Source organism: Balaenoptera physalus (assembly GCF_965194825.1).
Source record: "Balaenoptera physalus genome assembly, chromosome: 8".
In the NCBI taxonomy this organism is placed as follows: domain Eukaryota; kingdom Metazoa; phylum Chordata; class Mammalia; order Artiodactyla; family Balaenopteridae; genus Balaenoptera; species Balaenoptera physalus.
The window spans coordinates 62659129-62678873 of NC_138887.1; the positions used below are offsets into that span (position 1 = coordinate 62659129).

General features: G+C 40.8%; 1 long non-coding RNA gene across 3 annotated transcripts in view; it reads left to right on the forward strand.

Annotated features, from left to right (window-relative positions):
• LOC309665575 overlaps positions 1-19745 on the forward strand; it is a 110637-nt gene that overhangs the window by 12354 nt on the left and 78538 nt on the right. The window contains exon 3 of one of the 3 annotated variants that reach the window (XR_014266519.1): positions 5433-9426. The exons of the other annotated variants lie outside the window; for them this stretch is intronic. This is a non-coding gene — a long non-coding RNA (uncharacterized lncRNA). Of the gene's footprint in view, positions 1-5432; positions 9427-19745 lie in introns of those variants that run through there. 3 annotated transcript variants of the gene reach the window in all.

Genomic DNA, 19745 nt, shown 5'->3' on the forward strand with positions numbered 1-19745 from the left:
ACACCTCACACAGAGATAGGGGACTTCTTCTGGTTTACTAACATTAACGATCTAGATGTTGCAGATAAATAAAATTCAGGTGGTAAAACAGTGACTTGCCAAAGGCATCATGATCAAATTAAGCTAAGATTAAAAGTTCATGCACCTTCATTCAGTCTGTAAAACTTCTTTTTCTCTAAGGAGCATTTGTCTTGAAGAGATTATTGGGGAGGGGGGCCAGAGGGGAAGGAACAAACTACCACAGTCCAATGAACAGACTGCTTTCTTTTCTTCTCTCTCCCTCTTCTCCTTTGCATTTCTATTTCTCTTCCAATCTATTTCTTTCCTCCTCCCTCTCTTCCTCTTCCTCTGTTTGGTTGGGGGGCGGGTGGGGATTTTGTTTTTCTCTTCTTTTTCTTTGTTTTCTGGTCTTTCACTGCTCTCAGTATTTGGCCTGGCTCTTTTGATTTTTTAGTCCTTATTTTTATACCTGCCACTCCTAGTAGAGAAGGTAATGTCACTATTACTATCATTTTTTAAAAAACGTTTACATTCTTAACTCTTTCTGGCTCTGTGCTAAGCATTATAAAAAAGGAAATTGTGTAGACAGTGTGTGACTTCCAAAAGTATATAATCTATTGTGAATCCCAGCTGTGATTTTATAACACCCTCATGATTCTTGACTTTTGTTTCTCAGTCCCATTAAAAATCTGGTGATAGCAATGAATTGCCTCCCTCCAAAAATGCATAAGTCACAAATATACCCAATTTGCATGCGATTTCAGAAGGTGCAAAAACTCCCTGAACCCCTTAGGAGTTTATGACCTCATATCAAGAACCCTACTGTTGTCTCAATACATTTTACAAATATCACACAATTTGAGATGGGAGTGGTATCTTAAAACATAATCCATTTTAATTCACTTCATTAAGAAAATGAATAGGCTGTATATAACAGCCATTTTTTGTGGTTGCAGAGGTAAAAGGGGAAGAAATGTTTTCAAATTACAAGTATATTATAACATTATCCAAAAGGAAGAAACATTTATTGAGTACTGCCTACTATATACATACCAATTTCCTACATGATACAGCTGTTGTAAAAATTATATGGCTACATATATTACATGTCTACAAATATACAACTATGTACATATGTATTATATATGTATACAAAGTATGTGTTTATATAATATATAAAGCATATATATGTTAAATTTTCACAACAACTGTATCATGTAGGACTCATCAGATAGGGAAATTGAGCTCAGTGAGATCAAATAGCTAATTCAGGTCACCTGCTAGTGAACAATAGATGAGGATTCTAACCCACATCTAACTCCAGTGCCCCCTTGGAGGATGATTTCTTATTTATCTTTTCTACTTAACACAAAACTTAGCACATAGGAGGTACTCGTGGAAGGTTGAATGTTGATTGAATTAAACTGAACAGGGTCAAGTACAGAGCCCTGCAGTAGATTCCTGGAGACTAGAGACCACTCTCCCCACTGCCACCCCCCATTTAATTTCATTTCTTTAGAGAAAAGGAACGGGGCATTCTAATAAGTTCTGAAGAGTAGAGGAGAGTCTACAAAATCGCAGAGAAATGTAGTAATTTTCCTCTGTTCATCAGAGAAATATGTTTGCAGCAGTGTGAGGGGAACAGGCTTGAATGTGCCAATTTTCATTTGGAAGGAGTGTACTGCAAAGTTAATGCAATATAAGTTGAGGAAACCATTTTCAATTTAGTGAGTCCTTTGAATATTAAAGGAAGCATCCTAACTGAGGCTCCTGAAATATAAAGAACAATCTGAAACATGCCTAGGAGGAAAATACAGCAATTTTAGCATAAGGAAGTTCTCAAATGAAGTCTAATTTTAAAGGAAAAAGAATCTCATTGATTGAAAAAATTGTTCAGAACATATATGTACATACTCTGAGGCTAGCTAATGAAGGAAGCCATAATTTGAAGAGAGTTGGTGAGGAAAATGAAAGTAATATCAGAATGAGGGCACCTCTTAGATAGAGGCTGATTATACTTTAAAAGAATGTTTAGGAAAGCTAATAAACACTCAACTAAGTTGAACAGAAACTACATCAGAAGTAACTATAATCTTAGAAGCCAGTCAAGACAATGGAGTAATGGAGAATCAGTGACTGTTTCCTTGATTTAAAAATAAGCCCGGGCTTCCCTGGTGGCGCAGTGGTTGAGAGTCTGCCTGCCAATGCAGGGGACACGGGTTCGAGCCCTGGTCTGGGAGGATCCCACGTGCCGCGGAGCAATGAGGCCCGTGAGCCACAACTACTGAGCCTGCGCGTCTGGAGCCTGTACTCCGCAACAAGAGAGGCTGCTATAGTGAGAGGCCCGCACACCACGATGAAGAGTGGCCCCCACTAGCCACAACTAGAGAAAGCCCTCTCACAGAAACGAAGACCCAACACAGCCAAAAATAAATTAAAAAAAGAAAAAAAAAAAAAAAAAGCCCATCTGTGGGACTTCCCTGGTGGCGCATTGGTTAAGAATCTGCCTGCCAGTGCAGAGGACGTGGGAAGATCAGATCCCACATGCTATGGAGCAACTAAGCCTGTGTGCCACAATTACTGAGCCTGCACTCTAGAGCCTGTGAGCCACAACTACTGAGCCCACGTGCCACAACTACTGAAGCCTGTGCGCCCTAGAGCCCGCATGCCGCAACTACTGAGCCCGCTTGCTGCAACACCTGAAGCCCACATGCCTAGAGCCCATGCTCTGCAACGAGAGAAGCCACTGCAATGAGAAGCCCATGCACTGCAATGAGGAGTAGCCCCTGCTCGCCGCAACTAGAGAAAGCCTGCGTGCAGCAACAAAGACCCAACAGAGCCAAAAATAAATAAATAAATAAAATAAAAATAAAAATAAGTAAGCCCATCTTGACTTCAGGTCAGGGCAAGATCATGATGTATAGTTTCTGAATTTTTCCAATCTTTTCCTAAAAACATACTAAATAACTAGAATAGCAAAAGAAAAATTCTACTCACAACATCCTCCAGAAGACCAACCAAAACACCCCCATGAACCTCAGAACACCAGTGGGTGTTGCTTCACCCAAACCACAGACGATGTAGGACCCATACAGGACATGCCTAGGTTTGGCAGGTATGCAGAGCTAGTGGAGGAGAAAGAAAGAGTTTTAATGGTTCTATGAACATTGCAGTACAACAACTGCCAACAAATCCTCAGAAAGAGAAAGTCCCTCCTTGAATGGGATTTTCAGCAAGTGACTATTGTGAGAATAACAGTGAAAAGGAGAAGGTTCCAGACTCTGGTTATGGGTGAGGGGAATAAAAGGTACACAGCTACACACTAAGGGACTATGGAGAGATCAGAAGATACTGCAGTGACTTAAGTGCTCAAAGAACTCAGAAATATCTAATAAAAACTCCTTTCCTAAGGAAAATGCTGCTGTGAAAAGAATTCAGATTAATCAGGACAGGAATTCTGAGGGCAAAGAGAGAAAAGGATCACACTCTTTGGGGAGAGGTAGGATTCCAGAGAAGGCAGAGCTCAGAAAATGGGTATAACTACACAGAGTGGTTATTTAAATGTATATTTGTGTATCTGTCTGTCTATCTGTCTGTCTATCATCTATCTTTGTGATAACAATAGAGGAGAGAGCTCCTAAGCAGTAAAGATAAGAAAGGTACCATGGTGCCTCTCAATCCCCTACAAGGGAACCACTTTCTAAAAGCACAGTACACTGAAATTGTTTATACGTGAACAACACAAAAGGATATTGTCAAAAACCAAACATACTATTATTTTTTAAAAATGGACTAAATAATGCATTCCAGAAAATATACAATCAAAAAGCAGATAAAAACTAAATAATATAACAGAATTCTCTAAAAGAACTTAAGAAAACAATAAAAACTATAAAAGAACAGGACCTCCCTGGTGGCACAGTAGTTAAGAATCTGCCTGCCAATGCAGGGGACATGGGTTTGAGCCCTGGTCCAGGAAGATCCCACATGCCACGGAGCATCTAAGCCCATGCGCCAAAACTACTGAGCCTAAGCTCTAGAGCCTGCGAGCCACAGCTACTGAGCCCGCAAGCCACAACTACTGAAGCCTGCGCGCCTAGAGCCTGTGCTCCACAGCAAGAGAAGCCAGCACAATGAGAAGCCCACGCACCACAACGAAGAGTAGCCCCCGCTCGCCGCAACTAGAGAAAGCCCATGCGTGCAGCAACAAAGACCCAACGTGGCCAAAAATGAATAAATAAATAAATAAAATAAAAAGACAATATTAAAAAAACTATAAAGAACAGCATGTATTAGAATTAGGAAACTCAGAATTTAGAAAGCTAAACATCAGTTGGGGATGGATATGATTCAAAACTGAGCTTAAGTCACTGTAAGGGCTGGTCTGTTTCCAGTTTACCCTTCCTTACTCATAAAGTGTGTCCCTTTTTGGTCCCAATTGAGATTTATACATCCCCTCTTCTCTGCATGGCTAAGAACTCCAATTTTCCTCCAATCCCTTGAAACTATCAAAAGTTTTGCTCAAATTCTCATCTTTTCAGCTACTGTTCTCATATAGGCAAATATCTCAAGGCTGAAAGCAATGCCACGTACCAGGCTCTGGGATTCCCTTATTTTCTGGATAAAATCCCCATAAATCCTCACTGCCTGAGTGAGGATTCTTCAAATACCTTCACATTGTTCTGAAACAACCTAGTCCACCATTGTCAGAAACAGAATTTGGGAAATAAAGTTGACAAAGGAGGAGAAAGAAAAAAAGGAAAAAAAAAGGATTCGAAAGGAAAAGAATACAGAAGACAGGAAAAGAAGATCCAACATAAGTACAATTTATGTTGGAGGAGGAAAATAAAAGCAATAGAACAAAACAAATACAAAAATCCATAATGCAAGATTTTCTTAAAATTAAAAAAAATCGAACATCTATATTGAAAGAGCACACCATCCATGGTCCATTGGAAAATGAACCCAGAATTGTCAACACCAATACATACTCTGGTAAGACTGGGCAACAAAGAAAAAACTCTTTGGATGTTCAGGCGCAAAGATCAAGTCACTTATAAAGGAAAAATAAAATCATATATTCATCAGATTGATCCACAGCATAGGACAGTAGGGAAACATATTTAAGATAACCAAGGAAAGAAAATATCAAACAGTGAACTCTTTTCCAAAAAGTGCTTATACTGCTGGATCATTTATAATCTGCAGAGCTGCAGTGAACATGTGAAGTAGGAAAGGAACGCTGTGTACCTTGTAGAGTTTCTAGTCTAGTAGAGCCTTGTAGAGCCAATTCTTTTATGAGAGTCCTTTCATGAAAGATCTATGTAGTTTTATAATCTACTTAAATTTGTATTTGTAATTGAAGCAAAAAAAAAAAGTCTAATTTCTACATGAAAAGCAAACCCTTTTTTGGTTGTGTTTCTGTGTGATAGAAACAAGTAAGCAGTAGCCTCAGAAGCTTCCCAGCCACCTCCGCCCCCCCACCACTGCTGTCATTCAGATTCTTCTTCCCCCTGCCCTTGCGTGAGGGAGGGGAGGAAGGAAGGGCGAAGGAAGGACAAAGCAGAATTCCAGGAGGATTCTCCCAGCTGTCATCTTTGCCAATGAAATTTAAGATGCATCCTTTTCTATTTCTACAGAAGTTTTTGCTAATTTTCTAGTAAAGCCTTCATTGATGTGCCAAAAATAAATTATGTAGACAACCCCAGTGACCACGTCTGTGACTTTTCTTTCATCAGATATCAATCACAGGCTTATTCAACTTAGCTAGCATGAACTTTTAATAAAATCTGTGTTAACAGGTTTCAAACATTTCATCACTTGGTGTTTACATATTGATTTTCTTTATAGTGTTCTTAAATCTTAATTTTAAAATGGGTGTTAACCTTTTTAGCATGCTGCAGTTTTCTTTCTTTTCCTTTCTTATAGACCTATCATTTTCTGTGTTTTGCTCATTGAATAGCCCTCTTGACTCTTGAGATATATAATGCTTTTCTATTTTACCCAACCTTTTTTTCTTCTTGTAGTAGCCCCTTAAAAACTTTTTTGATATAATCTACCTCTTCCAGAAGGTCAATACAGCATTCCTGATGAAAGAATGACATTTTTAATGCTCAGTAACATTTTTAATGCTCAAATTTCTCTTGACTTACTAATGAAGAGCTTTAATTGCTTTTCCTTTTTCAACTTCTTAGGTTTTTTGTATCAATAAAAAGTTAAAAAAAAAAGAACTTTGGGGGGGATGGAATTTTATCATTATAAAGTGTACATGTACCTGCATCCTCCCCTAATTTATTTCTTTTAAGTATTGCCTTACTGTTTCATTTCCCTCTTCCTTATCTATGTGATTAATGGTGAATACTCACTGATCCTTCATTATATACGAAAACTAAGATAAGGACTATACTTGCCCTATCTCTTTCGAGCCTCACCACAGTCCTATGAAATAGGTAATATTCTTAGATTTATTTTTCAGATAAGAAAACTGAGACTTGGAGAGCATCCCATCCAAAGTAGTAGAGTAGTTCTGGGAGGAGCTGAACTTTAAATCACTATGTATCTGACTCAAGACTGTATACTCTTAACCAGCTTCTATATGATTGATGTCTGGGATAATTATCCCTTTCCAAGTCCATGGTTTCTTCAGTTTTCAATCCTGTCTTCACAGCAGTTTACATTTTCACAGAGGCAGCAAAACCTGGTGTTTCAGAGCAAGGCTCTGGAGCCAGATCAAGTGGATCCAAATCTAGGGCCACTACACACTGGCTGCATAATCTTGGGGAAACTATTTAGCCTTTTGTGCCTTAGATTCCTAACCTGAAAGTAGGGAATAATAGTGCCTACCTCATAGGGCTGTAATACTTAAATGAATCATTAATATACCTAGAGTGTTTAGAACAGTCCCTGGTATATGGTAAATAGCTAATATTGTTGCTTATTATTTATTTATTTATTTATTATTACTTATTAATTCAACACACATACATACTTATTGAGTGCTTTCCTCTGTTACTAATGCCAGGCATCATTAAATTCTGTATAGAGAGCGATTTCCACAGAATCTTTCCTCAGGTGTTCAAATCTAGTGGTGGATCCTAGAAAATTGTGCTCACAAGGGGGTTAATCCATACTTAGAAAGATAGTCCAGATATTGGGCAGTCAATCTAAGTTCACTAAATTTGAGAGAAATTGGTTAAGGAGTGGTGGAACGAGAATCTGTAACCAAGTGTGTAGATTTCCCAAACTAGTGCTTTCCCACTGGACTAGATCATTTCCAGATAGCCAGCTAACCCCTCGCATTTCATGTGCCCTTTTACAATTTGACTTTTCCTATCTCCCCCCATCAAGAGGTTGTGTCTACTTCCTTTACCTTGAGTTTGGACTAGCCCCATGACATACTTTGACCAATAGAATGTGGTGAAAATGATGCAGCATGACTTACAGGCTTAGACCTTAAAAGGCCTTGCAGAGTCCTTTTCTGCCCCCTTGGGGTCTGGCCTCCATGTAAAGAAGCTGAGGCTAGGTTACTGAATGATGAGAGAGGGAGTGGAGAGAAGGAAACCCAGCCAGTCTCCTGCCATTCAGTCACCCCAGCTGGGGTGTCAGTCATGTGAGCGAAACCTGGCACCCTGAATCTTGTAGCTTTTGTTGAGCTGCCGCAGCCAATACCACGTGGAGCAGAGTTAAACTGCCCAAATTGCAGACTCACAAGCAAATAAATCAAATAAATGGTTGAGTTGTTTGGGGATGGTTTGTTTCATAGCAGTAAATCCCTGGAACTTAAGAGGTCTTGAGCTTTCATTTTCACTGTCTTGGAAGTCAGCCACCACATTTAAAGCTTGGATTAGATAATGGAATAGTGAGAGACCATGTGGAGATAGTTAAGTCCCGACATTCTGATCATCCTGCCAAGGCCCCAGACATGAGGATGAAGCTACAACCTTAGAACTCCTAGGATAGCCTCGCCACCAGCTGAATGCAACCATATGAGGGAACCCCAGTGAGACCACCAGAAGGACCACCCAGACAACTCACAGATTCATGGTTGCTGTTTTAAGCCACTACATTTTGGGGTAATTTATTACCATGCAGCAATAGGTAACGAAAACACCCACAATGCACCATGACTCCCCAGAAGTGAGGGTACTGATGTCCTTGGCTTATAGTGTGTTTGGGGAATAATAGTTCCTACCTTTAATCAAGTAATCATGGTAACTGTAAAGCAGGTAATTTGGCAGATGAAAATTTCAGAGATGTGAAGTAACTTGCTCAAGGCCTCACAGGTAGCACGGTCACAGCAGAATGGTAAGGTGTAATGTGAATGCCTCATTTCAGGCGTTCGCCAACTTTCTTCTCTCATTGGCAATGGTCTTCTAACTCGTCTCACCAACTTCCAGTCTCACGTCCCTCCAGTAGACCCAATCAGTTTTCACTGATGAAGCCAGTGTTAGCAAATATCTGCAGGATCTCTGATTCACCCTTATTAACACCCCACCGTCTAAGATAAAGTCCATGGCACACAAGGCCTCTCTTCTTGCTTCTCTAGCTGCATTTCTCAATACCTCCTTCCTTTACCTTTTTACCATGTGGAGTCACTTGCACAGCACAGATTTTAAACCCCACCTTGTGTTATCCCTCAGAGCCTGTGCACAAATTACTTTGCCAAGAATGCCTTCCTCGCCTCCCCACCTCCTGGTATATCCCTTCACCTCCCAGGACTTGGCTCAAGCTCTACCTTGACTGTGAAGCCTCATTCCCTGATCTTCCCTGGGCACAGATGACCGCTCCTCACTTGTGCCCTCATGGAAACTTACACTTTCCTAGTAGAGCATTAGTAACGCCTTGCTGTTTATAAGTCAGTTTTTATCAACCAGACTATGAGCTTCTTAGTTTTTCACTTGTCTAGTGTCCTCAACATTTAGCCTGGACTGGTCCTTAATGAGAGAAGTACCCCCGTAAAGGAGAGAAGTGAGACCCAGAAAGGATCAGGTCAAATTGTCAAGGGCATTGAATGTCATGCTGGTATAATCCAAGTGTCTGCCACCTGGATGTCTGCAAGTCCTCCCATTCTTCTAGGGCCACCCTTTCCTCTTAGGTCCAAATTTTCAAAGTGTCCAGCTCCCATTCCACGTTGTATGAAAGCCCAACATCTCCTCCCTACAAATAGCTCCAGAGCTTTAGGGAATGAGGAGTTGAGCCAGAAACTCCCAAATCCCTTAGTCACTTCTTGCTCCTATTTCCTGCTTGTGCGGACAGTGTCATTTTTCCTGTGACTACTGTCCACTTTCCACACTGCTTCACTCAAGAGTTCTGCTTCGATTCTTTTGTTCTCGCAAAGCAGCTTGAACACAAGGCTGTGGTGGTTGGAAGACTCTTTTTCTCCTAATTGCTTTTACAGTCTTGAATAGATAACATATTCACATGGTTTAAAAACCCCTGCCTTTGTCTGCCATATTTCCCCCCTTTCCCTGCCCCCGGTAGCTTTTTTTTTTTTTTTTTTTTTTTTTAAGCTTCTTTGGTGTTCCTCTAGGATTTACTGATGCAAATACAATATAGTGAAAATACAGAAAGATTTTTGTCTCTGTTAAACATTGCTGGCAAAAGCTATGAAAGTATGCTGCCTGGACCTACTTTCAAGTCTGTGCTGTCATCTGCTCTCCATGGGGACTTCCCCCCACCCAGAAAAGTCTTTTCTTTTCCATTTTTCCTACAGGACTGATTTTCCCAGTGACAATATTTTTTTGAATAAAAGATTGGGACACCTGGCCTGAGATGTGAGTTTTTGTAAAATATAGGACCAGATAATAAGTTTGCTCTAGAAAATGTGGGATCAAGGTCTCTACAGTTATTCCAACCTTCATTAATTCCCAAGGCCTGGCCCTTTCTCTAGGATAGCAGACTTTTAGTATCATTTATGGTGTAGCCAGGACTACAGCACAGGAAAGAATTGAGAATGATTTAAACTTGGATATTAGCGATCATTGTCCTGACAGGGGGGATAAATCACTAGCCACCCTTTTCTCCAGGGCTCTTGTCAGCTGCCATATGGCTGGGCCTCCCTCCCTCTGTTGAGACCCTCTCCTCAATCTTTTTCCTTTTTTTCCAAGTCCTGGAATGCTCACTGCTCTCTCCCCTTCCCAGGCTACCCCTGAAAACTCCCACTTCACTTTTAGTTTTATACATGGAGCAATTTAGTTTGGTGGAGAGGGGTCACATGTGAGGTACTCCTCTGGGAACTATCAGATTGATGGTGAGCCCTTGAGCAGCACTAATTTTAGCAATCAAGCCGTTCTATAATAATTTGCATATAGATAGGAAGGCATCGGAGTGCCCCCTCGTTAATATTAATGAGATCAGGTTCTCATTGGATTTATCATCTAACAAACGTCACACCTTGGGAGTTAGTGTAACTTATACACTCATTCCCTGTATAGTTTTATGGCAAAGACAATGAGTGTTCCCCCAGCGTTCCAGGTGTTCTCCTACATGACCCAGCCTCACTTGCAGTTAGGTTGGGCCGTGTGACTTGTTCTGGCCAATGACCCATGAGCAGAAGTGGTGTGTGTCTCTTCTGGACTGAGGCAGCTAAGAGTCAGTGCACCTTCTCTATCCCTCCCTTCCCATCAGTGGAGGCCAAGCATTCCAGGTGGCACAGCTACAAGCTTCAGGAGGGCCAGCTGATCCACATTGGACTGTGTGTGATGTGAATGAAAAATAAGCATTTATTGTGATAAACCACTGAGATTTTGGGATATTTTTATTAATATTTAATTACATATCTATGCTACTTGAGCCAATGTTTTTTGGAAATTAAAACCCAATACATAGGGCTTCCCTGGTGGCGCAGTGGTTGAGAATCTGCCTGTCAATGCAGGGGACACGGGTTCGAGCCCTGGTCTGGGAAGATCCCACATGCCGTGGAGCAACTAGGCCCGTGAGCCACAGTTACTGAGCCTGCGCGTCTGGAGCCTGTGCTCCGCAACAAGAGAAGCCGCGACAGTGAGAGGCCCGTGCACCGCGATGAAGAGTGGCCCCCGCTTGCCGCAACTAGAGAAAGCCCTCTCACAGAAACGAAGACCCAACACAGCCAAAAATAAATAAATAAATAAATAAAAATTTAAAAAATAAACTGCTTTGTTAAAAAAAAAAACTAAACCCAATACCTAAAATCTCAAAAACGATAGTGTGTTTGTGTGTGTGTGTGTGTGTGTGTGTGTGTGTGTGTGTGTGTGTGTGTATCTTGTCTGGGATATGCAGATATATCTCCACATTCTGCATGAATTACAGTTTGAAAATCTTTTTGATTGTTTTTTTGTCTGAAGGTCCCATGTATGTATAAGTGAATTTTTTTAAAGTATTCTAGTATCTCAATACTGCTGTTCTCAAAGCCAGCAAGAACTTTAAATATTCAATATAAGCTTATAATGTGTTGCCCTTTCATTTATTCCTAGTTCTGTACATTCAGGTACAGGTACAACTTCCTGTTTGGCCCCCTTCCAAATTTCCTTAGGCTTTCCCGGAAACAGTTATGTAAAATTCTGGTTGGAGGTTTGTTTTCTTAAAGTTTTTCAAGGTAAATTTAGCAGTCCTTCTCTGCTGTTAGGAAAGTGAGATTAATTTAGAAGCTTTCTTCTTAGCAGCCTCTCCAAAGGTTCCTAATGACCAACGCAATTTTCTGTCATCCAACACAGACAAATACCAGGTCCCATTCTGTTGCTCCCAATGCCTTTCCTTCTCTGGGCTACTCAGGTGTTCTCTTACACAGGGCTTATTTCAACTGGAATTTTAGTCATACTTCCACGGCTGTCACATAGCTGTTTTATTTAGTTTTCTAGGACCGCTTTAACAAAGTGCCACAAACTGAATGGCTTGAAAAACAGAAATTTATTGTCTCCTTTCCTGGAGACTCACAGCCCAAGATCAAAGTGTTAGCAGGGCCATGCTCCGTCTGAAGGCACTAGGGAAGGATCTGTTCTAGACCTCTCTCCTAGCTTCTGGTAGTCCCTTGGCATGTGGCAGCTTAACTCCTATCTTTACATGACTTTCTCCCTGTGTGCCTTTCTGTGTCCAGATTTTCCCCTTTTACTAAGGTCAACAGTCTAATTGGAGTAGAGGTCTATCCTAGTCTAACATGATTTCATCTTAACTAATTATAATGCAACAACCCTTTTTCCAGGTAACATCACATTCTGAGTACTGGGAGTTAGAACTTCAATATATGGATTTAGGGGGACATAATTCAACCCATAGCAGTCATCATTGTTTGCAGTGTCAAGCATGTAAACATAATGGTTAACAGCAAAGTCCTTACAGTCATACTTATTTGTGTTGGAATCCCATTTTCTGCCATTTGAACCTCAGTTTTTTTGTCTCTAAAACGGAAGCCTTAATCATTACCGTATAGGGTTGTTGTTAATTAAAGAACATTCTGCTTCAGTTTTGGCCATGAAGACCAAAATTTCATGGCTTCAAAAACCAAAACCAAAATAAATAATTGCAAAGTACCTCCACATTCTAAAGTGAGTTGCTGAACCACCTATGCAAGATAGGCTGAGACAGTCTGAGACTATGCGAGCTGGCGTGTGCAATCACTCATCTCTACTGAAAAAGGAGTCGTAGTTGATAAGGCCAAAAGGAGAGAAATTGTTTTTTAGGGAGCTAGTCTCCTGTTTCTCATGTAGAAGGGGAAGAGAGTGCTTCCCTCTCACCTCAAGGAAGGTGACAGGAAGCTTCAGAGAGCTTGAGCGAAGTAGGAACTAATGTTTAACTTGTGTCTTGGGAATTAAACGTGGAAGACTGTGGCTGCAGGGGCCCAGATGCTCCCCACCAACAGCAGAACAATGTAGTGGAGAATTTTCCCATGTGTCCTGTGGGCTGGCAGGATGGAGCTAAGTGGGAGTCATTTTGAAAAGATTGTCCAGGAAGGTTTTCTGCTGAGCTGCACCTCAGTGAAGTTAGAGTATACCATTGGATGTAGAAACTGAGGGGGATTCATCACTGGGCAGCCTAGAAAGGAACTGGTTGGACATTGGAAGGCTGCAGTGGGGTGAGGGAGCTATGCCAGTGACCCAGCAGAGAAAGAATCAGCATTGGGGATCTGCCATGCCCGGAGGGCTCCAATGCCAGATCATATCTGGACCAGCTTAGAGACTAGTTTTTCCTCTTCCCCATCACATTCCAACCCTAGAGGAACCTGAGTAGTCTAGTAGGGGAGGAGACATGGGAAGGAGAAGGAAAACGAAGAAACATCTTACAGAGAATTGGAGCAGAAGCCAACCATGTTCTCTTCCTGAAAATGAGAGGCCAAAGGAAGCTCAAGCTGGGGGTGTGAATAAGCTTTAAATTGGATGAGAACATTGGGGTATATGCCAGTGACCTTGGACTGGACATTTTAATGACTGAAATGAGATGACTTGGCGGACTGAAACGAATTGGAGGATAAACTTTAAGATCTGAGAGTGGCTTAAGAAGTGAGGAGACCTGCCTCCTTTCATTTGTGGAGGGACAGATCTACCCATGGAGTTTGAGTAGAATGGGGAGAAGAATAAAGCTGTCCTCACCTGTACCTTGTTGAATTCATCCTGGCAGAAAGGCAGTAGTTGGTAAAAGTTGCTGTAAATCTGATAATGCTGGTAATTATTTTAGTTACCATTGTGACTGAATAAACCCATACCATCTTTCATGGTGGTGTCAGTGTGTAGTTTCAGAGAAACAGAAATCATTGCCACAATTATAAGTAGAAAGGGACTTAATATAGGTAATTAGGTACTTGCAAAATCATTGGAGAGCTGGAGGAGCAGCCTCTAAACTGAGCCTCCAGAAATAGCTACCAGGAGATAACCATCAAACTGATTTGCCAGGGGAGCTATCGCCCCACCCCATCGTAAATGTGTGAAATTAAGAGTCTGTTGGGGAACCATCTGAATTCTTGCACACACTGCTATAGTTTCAGTCTGTGGATCGTGAAGACACTCTCATCCTCGCAGCTGCTAACTCATAACACTAGTGACGCTGGACACTGGATATTGGGATGCTGTTGCAGAAAAATCTGCTGCCTGCATGACCCTACTTGGTAGCAGCAACAAACATCAGAGTAGGCAGGTGGCTCTGGTCTCACTCCTGCCTTTCTAGTCTCTTGAGTATATTTAACTCACAATCTGAACTTAGCTGTGAAGGAGTCATAGAAATGTAATTTTGAGCTTTTCAGTCTTTGCAATACAAGAAGGTATCACAGGAGGTGGTTGGAATGGATGTTAAGAGCTAGTGTTTCATATTCACCATAGTGATCCCATGCATATGAAAAGACAGGTTATGCCAGCAGCCCCAGCTTCTGTCTAGAAGACCAATTACTGGATTCACTTGGGTTTTTTAAAAATCAGCTTTATTGAGGTATAATTTGCATATAATAAAATGCACCTATTTTAAGTGTATGTTCAATGAGTTTTAACAAACATAATGTAAATGTCATCAATATCATAATCAAAATGTAAAATCTTTCCATCATTCCAAAAATTTCTTTTGGTCTCTGCAGTCAATCCCCACTTCCCCTCCCTAAGCAACCGCTGATCTGCTTTCTGTCTCCGTAGACTAGTTTTCCCTGTTCTAGAATTTCACATAAATAAAAGCATACAGTAGGATACAGCTGTTTTTAATATTTGCAAATAGGTTTTTTCCTTGCCAAGAATCCAGCATGGCATAGTGGAATAAGTAGGATTTTCGAAGCTAGACAAACTCAAGATTGACTCCCAACCCTACTACCTAATAGCTCTCAGGCTATTACAAGTTGAACTGAACCCAGATTTCTTAACTGTAAAATGGAAATTTAAAACAAAAATAAAAACAAAAAGCACCTATGAAGGTTAGAGCCAATAAATGAATAGCACACAAATGGCATTCCAGGAAAGGTAATTATCATTCTTCTTCTTGATGATGGCTTATTATTTTCCGTTTAGGCTGGTTTTCCAGTCAATTGCACTTTAAACTATAGTGCTTCTGTGGGGAGTTTTATCACTGACTTTCACATGTGACTGCTGTAACAGCAATTAAAAGCTATCCTTTGGAGTATCAGATTGCTTCACATCTTGGGTACTACCACTTGCTATGTGACCTCATGAAAAATCTGAATCTGTGCCTCAGTTTTCTTTTTTATAAAACGGGAATAATAACAATACCTAGAATTGTTATGGGGATTAAATAATACTTATCACCTTAGTAAATACTCAAAATGGTTAGCTATTATTGATATCATTGTTATTTCATATTGAAATTTCCCTAAGATCCCTCAGAGTGGATTCTGTCTCTATACCTTCACTTCAGCTCCATACTCCGAGAGAAGTGACTCTCTCTTTTCTGGCCAATTACAATTTCCTGTTTTAGCCTCCAGGAACTGCTCCCTCCTACAGAATACATTTGTGCCCTCTCATTTGGTATGTGTCCCAGGCTTTATATTATCATTGAACTGTAGAATGTTTGGGATTGAAAAAATGATTCACTAGAACCTCTCATTTTATAGCTGGTATAATAGAGGTCCAGTAAAGACGAATTATTTATCAATTATTTAATTATAGCTTTAGAACATAAACTGGGTTAGAACTTGGGTTCCAAACTCTCAGTCCTGTGTCTACAACATAATTTAAAGAGCTTAGCACATAATATTTAGTGGTTTACTGACTTATTATTTGAATTCTTAAAGTATACCGTGCTCAGTTGGTTTCTAGAGCCAAATCCAAGGACTTTGCTTGTCACAATCCCTAAGCTCTTGTCACTCTCTGCAATTAGAGAAATGATACTCAGCCCTGTCAAAATATAATCACAAAGTTTATCAGGAAAATCATCTGAAAATAAGTCATGCATATTACACTGTGTGAGACGGATATGCTGCATTGCAGGATACGCTGCATAGACTTTATGTGGTGGATATAAATCCTGCTGATGTTATGATGCCAGTTCTTTAACGACTAGCCATAAATGTATGAAGTCTTGCTCTATAATTGCAAAGAAAATGCTTTTTATCACCAGTTTAGTCTTTGGGTAAATATTTTAAAAGAAATTTCCATGATATCTTCAGCCCAATGAGATGAAAGCTCTTATATTCCACCCACACAAGGCAAACACAATTGGATAAAAAGTAAAATGCAGGCGAACCACTGGTGTATTTGTATGCAAGATAGCAGTTATACAGGTTTTCTAGGACCGAAGAACTAAAACTGTCACCTCCAGCAGTGTGTTTCTGCCCACCTGCCACTGTGGACTTAGGCAGGAAGGAAGTTCAATATGCATATCCTGGGAAGGAGGGAGAAGAGAGGGAGAGCGTGAGACAGGAGGGATGCCTCCTTTCTTGAGAAAGTCGGACAGCTCTTCAGTGTTTCTTCCATAATTTCTAAAACGCTGTGTATCGGGGCTCCCCAAGATCACTCCCCCCAGGCCCAGTGATTTGACAGAAGGTCTCACAAAACTCAGCATCTGTGTGTATTCATAGCTAAGATTTATTACCATGAAAAGATACAAAGCAAAATCAGAAAAAGCAAAAGTTGCATGGGGTGAAGTTGGGAGGAAACCAGGCTCTAGCTTCTGAGTCCTCTCGGTGCATTGCCTTCCTTCCTTCAGCAGTGAGTTGTGGCCACACATGCAAAGTATTGTCTCCTGGGGCGGCTCATTAGTGACTTGGTGCTCAAGGTTTTCACTGGGGGCTGGTCAAACAAGCACTCTCTGCCCACCACATACCCAAATTCCGGATCCAAGAAGAAAAGCAGATGTTCAGCATAAAGCATACTGTGCGCAAACAGTCTAGCCCTAGTGAGCCACCATTAGGGAACTTAAGGAAACTTAAGAACTTAGGGAAAGTTTTCTATCAGTGTAGGGAACTGTTTACTTGCTAAGTTCCCAGATGCCAGCCAAGGGTCAATCTTGCAAGCAAAACTTTCTAAGGACAGCAGTCTCAGGCCTGCTATGCTAACTCTTTTTCTGCACACACTATTTTCTTCATTCAGGCATGCATAGAGACGTAAGAAAGACGGCTCTTGTAATCCCATTAGAAATAAGTCATCTGTAGCGAAGAGTTTACATGACTTACCTAACATCATATCTGGTTAGTTGGCTTGGATGGCTTGACCGGGACCATAGGATGGAGACTCAGTTCTGGCTGGTATTTGGGTTCTCGGTTCTTCTCCATATTATCTTTCCTAGGGCTGCTAAGATGCTGCCAGGACAGCTTTTTCACTCATGTTTGATTCCTGGGCTGGGATGTGTTGACTGAAAAAAACTTCACTGACTGAAAAAAACCTAAAAGTTGAGAATTATGTTTTATTCAGAGGACATTCTGAGGACTTCAAGCCCAGGAGACAGGACTCTCAGATCATTCTGAGAGACTGCTCTGAAGAGACAAGGGGGGAGCCAGCATATATAGGAGTTTTTGCAACAAAGACCAGGTAGTCAGAACATCAAAAAATTACTGTTAATTAAAGAAAACTAGAAAAGAAATCTCAAGTTAATGAATTTAGTGCCTTTCTATGTATGGGAAAATGGGCTCACTGAAATCATTCCTTTGATATGCACCTCAGTTATCTGGGGTCAGTATCCTGTGTTTACTCATCCTGAGTTTCCTCAGGGTGCATCGTTGGGGGTGGCTGTAATGTGATGGCTTGATGGCTGCAGCATCCTTTGTTTACTGATTGGCAGGCAGTATTTTTCATTCACAGATGGCCGAAACAGCCAGGCCTAGTGCCCTGTCTATGCGGATTCTCCAGATGGATAGTTAGGCTTCCTTACAGCATGATGGTTCCAGACACTTGGGCTTCTTACATGATGGCTGGCTTCCCTCAGAGCAAGCATTCTAAAAGAGCAGGGCAGAATCCTAGAACATCACTTCTGTTACACTGTTATTTAAGCAAGTTACTAAGGCCAACCCAAATTTAAGGAGAAGGTAATTTAGATTCAATAGCAGGATAACAAAGAATTTGCAACCATCTTTAATGAATATTTACAATAAGTAATTTATCTGGTTATCTTAACATCCATTTCTATTATAGTTATCTACTTTGCATGTTTTATTTCTCCCACCAGACTGCAAATTCCTTAAGGGTAGGGACCCAGTCTACCTCAGTTTCCAATTTGCTACAATGTTAAACAGTACTTTGCTGATAGCACAGGTTGTTTGTTGAATACATAAAAGCTATTAAATGCTTACTACATGCCAAGCACTATACTAAGCTCTTTGAATTTATTATCTTGTGTAATCTTTATGACAATCTTTTGAGGCATTATTTTTATTTCCATTTTTTAGATGAGGAAGCTGAGGTATAGAATGGTTAAGTTGTCTGCACAAGGGCACATAGCTAGTACCAGAATATGAACTCACTTCTATTCCAGAAGCAGGAATCTGTTATCTAGGTAGTTGATATCGGGCAGCTCGAAAACTAAAGTCTTAACCATTTTTTTTTGGCTGCGTTATGTGGGATCCTAGTTCCCTGACCAGGGATCAAACCTGTGCCCCCTGCATTGGGAGCTCGGAGTCTTAACCACTGGACCGCCAGGGAAGTCCCTAAAACCAAAGTCTTGACCCAGAATTATTTAGAGATCAAGCCTTAGGCACCATTCCTAAAGGTACAAGCCTCACTGCATTCCTTTACTCTATTCATGCAAGGGGTGGGGAACGTCTCTTAAAGATTTTAAAGACCAAGCTTATATCTTAAATATCTTTAAGTTAACCAATGAGAGTTCCTTTCGGAATTCAATATACTAGTTAGTAGACTTAAAACCCCATTTCTGAAATTCACTGAGAACATTAGCAAAGAATCTGGTGTCAATCCAGATGTTGATGACAGAAACAGAATACTCACTTCTGGCATATGGGTTTTTCAATTGGAACATTAGCAACAACCTCTGGAGTATGCACTTTCAATTAAAATTTTAGTTGACTGCACCTAGGCTGCAGTTTATCCTAACTAGAACAAATAAAATATCTTAAATTTAATTTGATTTAATTGCCATCCTCAAACCATGGCTTGCACACAGGCTTCTGTTTAGATCCCATTGGCTGGAAGTTGGTAACATGGTCACATTCAGCTTTAAGGGAAGCTGGGAAGTGTAGCCTTTTTCTAGGAGACCCTGTGCCCAGATATCATAGATATTACTACCAAAGGAAAAGAGATGAACAGGTACTTTGTGAACTCTGCAAGGCTTCCCCTGGAGAGGAGAGACTCACTGTGGTTGCTCAGTGTTTTCACTTGCATGGCAATGAATAAGTCCTTTCTCCACTCTCAGTCTGTGGGAAACTTTCCAGGTATGAGAAATAGTCCCATGTTTTCCCAGAAATGGGTCAGGGATGTGGCAATGGCTTATGGTGGCTATAGATGTGTGGAGGCAAAAATTTCTTCCATCAGTTCTCTTATGTTCCCAGTTATGTTAGGATCTTGCTACTAAAAGTGTGTCCGTGGATTAGCAGCTTCTGCATCACCTGGGAGCTTGTTTGAAATGCTGACTTACATTTTAACAAGACCTGCAGATGATTCCTATGCACAGTCCAATTTGAGAAGTACCGTTTTCGAACGCTTCCTCCTCCTTCCTCAACATACCTGTACTGGAGCACATACACTAGGACGGGGGCTACAGTGTTTCCTCCAGCAGGGCAACTTTGACCTAGAGCACAAAAGTAAGTCTGGGAGAACTCACAGACAACTGGTGTATTATAGTTTAGATCATAAATTACTCAGCCATTTCATACAGATTAGCTTATTTTTCTATGCAAA